Source organism: Pteropus alecto, unplaced genomic scaffold, assembly GCF_000325575.1.
Source record: "Pteropus alecto unplaced genomic scaffold, ASM32557v1 scaffold125, whole genome shotgun sequence".
NCBI classification, from domain to species: domain Eukaryota; kingdom Metazoa; phylum Chordata; class Mammalia; order Chiroptera; family Pteropodidae; genus Pteropus; species Pteropus alecto.
The window spans coordinates 1,253,602-1,259,812 of NW_006436888.1; positions in this window are offsets into that span (position 1 = coordinate 1,253,602).

A 6,211-nucleotide genomic window follows, 5' to 3' on the forward strand; every position below is an offset into this window, starting at 1 on the left:
ACATTGTTAAAAAGTTTCTGTTGTGTGTCTTATTGTTAAGTCTCTTTACAGTTGAGGGTCCTGTCTCCCCTCTCAGACTCGCATCTCCCCAAGAGCAAAGGATTTCTCTCCCACTGCAGCCAGGGGGTCTCCTCCATCCAACTGGAGAATCTTCTGAGGACAGAGAGACTTCTCCGCCATCAGACCGGGGTCTCCTGAGCTGTAAGTCACTGTACTCTCTCAGCCTCCGCTTCATCTGCTTCCCTTTCTGGTTAATTTGGAGGATTTAAAATTGAAACAATGCTTATAAGAGCCGGATGCATAGTAGTTATCATAGCAGTAATAATAGCTGACACGTAACACTTATTGATTGCTCATAGCCGCCCCACAAGGAAGATGTTATTAACCATTTATTCAGCTGAGGACATGGGAACACAGAAGGTTGTCACTTACCTGAGACCACACAGTAGATACATGATAGAGCCAAGATTCACAGCCGAATCTGTATCACTCCCAAGCCCACACCTGCTGCAGCACACCTCACTGCCTCCAGCGAGCCTTCCTCAGTTGAATCCCCTTGGTACCAGCGTCCTGCTTGCTGACCTGCGCATTCCATGAGGACATTCCAGTGACTTCAGCCTAGTGTCAGGCCAGCAAAGGGGTTCAGTTGTGTAGTGGGATGATTTACTTGAGATATAAGTCCAACGATTACTTTTATTCCCTATAAATCTTGATGAACCACTGTCTCCCCAGCCCCTACCCCACTGAATCAATGCCAGATAGTGTGTGTGTGTGTGCGCGCATGTGCGTGCACGTGCGCACACACATACATTTTGAGGGGTGGAGAGGGACAGCGTTGTGGGCTGAATGTTTATGTCCCCCAAGAGTTCATGTGTTGAAGCCCCCACTGGAAAGTGATGGGGTTAGGAGGCGGGGCCTTTGGGAGGTGATCAGGTCATGAGGGTGGAGCCTCATAATGGGATTCATGCCCTTATAAGAGGAAGAGACACAGAGCTTCCTCTCTCCATCATGCAATGATACGGCAAGAAGGCAGCCACTACTTACCAGGAAGATGGCCCTTAGCAGACACCGGATCAGCCAGCACCTTGATCTTGGACTCCTCAGCCCCCAGACTGCGAGAATCAAATGTCTGTTGTTTAAGCCCCATCTGTGGTATTTTGTTACAGCAGCCTGTGCTGACTGAGATGGTGGAGTAGGGGTGGATATAACCCAGAACAAACGACCAGATTCGAGTTCGAAATGCAACATTTTTTGTATCTATAGCAAGACTATCCTCTTGGAAGCCTGGTGAAGAAAACATTTTATAAAAGCCACAGCCATTTCTCCTGGGCACTCACTGGCAGTGCATACAGTAAAGGGGCATCAGGGACTTTCTCTGCCTGAGGTCTTGTCTCTGCCTGAGGTCTTGCGCATCAGGGACTCTGCCAGAGGTCTTGTCTCTGCCTGAGGTCTTGTCTCTGCCTGAGACGCTCTCTGCACCCGAGGTGACCAGTGAGGCAGGTTGGCTCTCTGCCTGAGATACTCTCTGCACCCGAGGTGACCAGTGAGGCAGGTTGGAGGGCTGGGAACAAATGCCTATGCCAGGAGCACTACCCATGGGCGTTGGGGACGAATGCTCCAGCGTCCTCACCAGCAGCTGGGGTAACTCTGCGGTGTGCTCTGTACTGTCTCCTAGAGCTCCCCAGCGCAGGTCACCTGCTCAATAACATGCCCTGTTTTGACTTCTCCCATCTTCTGTTAGTGCTCCCTGGTCTCACCTCCCTAGTAAGGGGAACCCAAGCCAAGTTACTTCCTTTCACGAAGCAAGAGCAGAGCCCTCTGTGTGAACAGAGACTCACGGGCTGTAGAGTTGCTTTCCCCGGGCAGGAAATCCCACTTCTAAGCAGCAAGTTCGAAACTGAACAGACTGGAGGGACGAGCCTGAGGCTGGACACTACCAGGTTCCTGGGAGGGACATGGCACCTCTTCCCTGCACCTTGGGCTTTATAAGTCCAGGGGGAGGTCAGAGAGATTGAAGGGAGCGTGAGAGCTATGGGCAGGGGTTTGTGCTCCTGACATGCCCACCAGAGTTGAACAGGACAGGGACAGCAAGGCAGAGAAGGGTCTGGGTCTGCAGCTCTGAGATGGCCCAGGAGGAAAGTGTCCTGGGGGTAGGGGAGGTAAGGACAGCAGGAAGGGGACAGCAGGCTAGGGGTGAGCAAGCTGACATCAGTCTGAGGTCCCAAACCTCAGCTGTACAGAATCCCAGCTGGGAGATGGGCTGACTCTTAGCTGCCTCCTGACAAGCGGCTTGTCTAAAGTCTGTGCCTGCTTTTCGGGGTGAACAAAGCATGGTTTTTCCTCTCCAGCAAGGGCAAGGGGACAAAGGCATGTGGACCAATAAACTCTGGGACCTCTAAGCTGTGGCATCCACGCTTGTCACTAGCTCCACCCCAACCATAGGGGCCCCAAGAACCACCCAGCCCACCTCAGCCTCAGAGCCTCACCCAGGCCCCCGCTGCTCCCATGCTTGTCTCCCACCCTGGTTCTTCACTTCCTGCCGTATCATGAACTCATTCCCAACAGGCCGTTCCCCCACCACTCTGCTCAGATCCTTCTTGTCAGGGTCAACGACAGCCTCATGTGGCTAAAATCCAAGGTCAGTTCTCGGGCCTCGTCTTACTGTCTCCACAGCATTTAACATAGATCACTCCCTCCTCCTCCAACATTCTCCAGGTGGTTTCCAGGACACCGCACCTTCTTGGTTTCCCACCTTCATCCCGAGCCACACCTTCTCAGGCTCCCTGGCACTTCCTGTTCATCTCCCAGACCCTCTGCCTCCAGCTTTCCCTGTGCTCAGCACACACTTCCTCCATGTCCTCTACTCCCTTGAGCTCCAAACTCAACCACTGTCCACTCAGATGTTCAATGGCAACTCAAACGTGACATGCCCGGAACTGGATTCCTGGTCTTCCCATAGAAAACCTGCCCCTCTTGCAGCCACGTCACCCCAGTAAATGACAGCTGTGTCCTTGCAGTTCCTTGGGCCAAACACCTTGGGGTCATGACTCCCCTTTGTTTCCCAGACCATCCATCAGCAAACCCCGTGGGCTCTGGCATCGGAATCCACCCAGCACTCGAGCAGTTCCCATCACCTCCGCCATGCCCACCTTGGTCCCAGCCACCAGTATCTGGAGCCCGGATTAATGCAACAGCTTCCTTGTTGTCTCCTGGCTTCGCACTTTGACCCTGACCCCCTTCTCCACACCTTATCCTCAGTTTAGCAGCCAAAAGTGATTGTCTGCAAACTAAAAACAGATGGTGTCATTCTTCTGCTCAAACTCTCCAAAGACTTTTGGTGTCACTGAGGTAAAGGCAAAGTCCCTCCGTGACCCGACCTGGTGACTCACGACCATCTCCCACTGGGCCCCTCACTCCGTTGCTCCAGCCGTGCTCCTGCCTTGGCACTTGGCACTTGCTGTTTCCTGTGCCAGAATGTTCTACGTTCCCATGTCTGATCTTCCTTTAGGTCTTTGCTCAGATGTCACCTCCTCAGGAGGCCCCTCCGGATGCCCTGTTTTAACATCATAGAGGGGCTTTCTATCAGCACTTTTTACAACCCCCGCTCTGTTATTTCTCTCCAGGGCACTAGCATCACCAGACAGAGTTAACTTATTTATTATCTGTCCCACGAGTAGACTGGGAGGCACATTGCATGCTGTATTGGTCTTGTTCACCGGTCTACCCAGTGCCTACTTGAATCCAGGTCCTGGCACATAGTAAGTTTTGAATAAATACTAAATGAATGACACTCATTTCCCATGGCAGGGACTGTTATGACCCCCTCTTTGAGACACAGAGAGGTTAAGACACTTGCTTGATGTCACAGAGCCAGTAAGTGGAGAAAGCACAGTTGGAACTCTGGTGTGTTTGTCTCCAAAGTTTTGCTCTTGGAGGTGGCGTCACCTGGTGGCTAAGAGTCTGGCTCTGGTGGCAGACAGACCCCGGTCTTCACCCCGATGCTCCCTCGGAAGTTACTTAACTTCCCTGAGCCTCAGTTCCCTCACCTGCAAAGCCAGGCAAGCAGAGTGGCTAAGAGGGTGACGTGAGCTGACCCACCCGAAGTGCTACGGTGCTGTTGCTCTGACCAGCATCGAAAGCGAGGGCCTCCACTCATATGCAAGGCACGGCTGCCACCCGTCTGAGCCATCTCTGATGCCCCTAATCCCCCCTCGATCCTCCCTCGCTGTTGTCAGAGCCTCGGACATGGGCGTTGACTGATATGTTAATTTCACTACAGTAGCAAAGTGATGGATTTCATGGGCCCATTAGATCTCTCGGGCCCTTTCAGCTGAGTGATCTATAGACCTAGGATCTAACAGACCCGCAGGGCTCTCAGACTCCAGCTCCTGCACAAGGGTGGCGGGGGGTGTGGGGGGTACTTCTTAGCAAGAGCATCCACCTCAAATCGTTTGGAACAAGACAGGCTACGATGATATAAGGAATAATCCCAAAGCTGCCATTGGAGGACAATGCCAGGTGCTCTCCGTGGACGTGTGACCACGCGTCCTCAGCAATTCTGCAAAGTGTCATGGTCCCCGTCTGAAGACGAGGAAACCGAGACCTAGAGTCGAAGGGACATGCTGGGAGCCACAAGGCAGGTCTTTGGTGGAGCTGGACTTGAACACGGGCCCGCTGGATCCTAGACTCCAGGCTTCCTCATTGTCCTAAGCGGCCTCTACTCACTAGTCACAGTCTCAGGAAAAGTCTTGACCAGCATTTGACCAATGAGATGAGGGACCCCCTGGGAGCCCCACCCAGACAAGTCACTTGGTAATTAACCTGAGTGCAGTGCATTTTGTCCCAGTTACACTCAGGAAGGACCCTCCCCTCCCATGAGAGGTGAGAAGAATAGTGATGAGTCTCCCTTTCATACAAAATGGGAAACTGAGGCCCAGAGGAGATGGGTTCATCTGAATGGAATGTCATTGGTCGAGCCCACGGCCATGGTTCTTCCAGACACAGCTCCCCCTCCCCCTTCTGTGGACCCACTGGGCCATTTTCTCTCCTGAAATAAGTCAACCTCTGCACACGTCTCCTTGTATAGACCACTCCCTCTGAGGCCCCGCCCCCTGAGGCCCCGCCTCCTTTCTCTGCACACATCCCCTCCTCCCCCAAGCCCTCACCTGCTGGCATTTATGCCTGCCCTGTCCCCTAATCGTGTACCCCTAGGGGCAGGGATGGCAGCTGCCTGGCTCACTTCCATGGCCCCAACAACGAACATGGTGCCTGAGTCCAGCAGGAGCTCAAGGGGTTTGCGAAAGACATGAATGAGTGAGTGACTCCTCCAGTGGGTGCAATCCCGCCAGGCGGTTAGGACCTGGCTGGAATGCCCTCTCCTTGGTGGCTCTTCCCGCTGGGTTCCTGGAGCATCACGTGGAGGTCCACTGAGCCAGGCTCTGCTCCTTTCCCCTGAAACCTGGTGCTGCTGCCATTGATAAGTGTGGAAGGGAGGAGAAAGAGATAGGTGGGTGATAGGTGGACAGACACACAGACAGATGACAGACAGAGAGATGGGCAGGTGGGAAAACTGAGGAAACACTGCCCTTTGGGGTGGTGGCTTTGAATTTTTTTTCCTCTTGTAGCCACTCTAGAAATTAAATGATGGAGACTGAGCCAGAAGTAAGAAGCCAGGGCCCCAGGCAGCCCCATCTGCCAACCACTGCAGCCCCCACCCCAAACACACACAGCCTGGGCTCTGCTCCCACCAAGCAGGGCTCGCCCCATCTGCCCTCAGATGCAGGGACCTCAGCCCCAGCCCCGCCTCGCACTGTTGCCCATAGCAACAGCTCCGGACCACATCTTCCACATGGTGAAGCCTTCAGCTTCCTTCGCACCTGCTCGGCAGAGCCAAGGCCTCCTGCTTCCAAACCATTACAGAGCACCCAGCCTTCTCTGCAAAAAACATTCAGAAAAGAAGCTCCCAAGAGCCCCTTATCGAGCAGAAGGGAACTGGAAACGGTCACCTCCGTGTCGTCCCATACAGTCAGCCCTTACCAACTCGAGCCACACCAGAAACGTGGCTAATGCGGCTGAGGAACGGAATTTTTCATTTAATTAATTTAATTGATCTGAATTTTAAAAATTAAATAGCCACATGTAGTCAATGGAAACTGCACTGGACAGTAGTTCTGGGGCCTGTTCTTGGGACGCGGTCTTCCTGGGGCCTGGC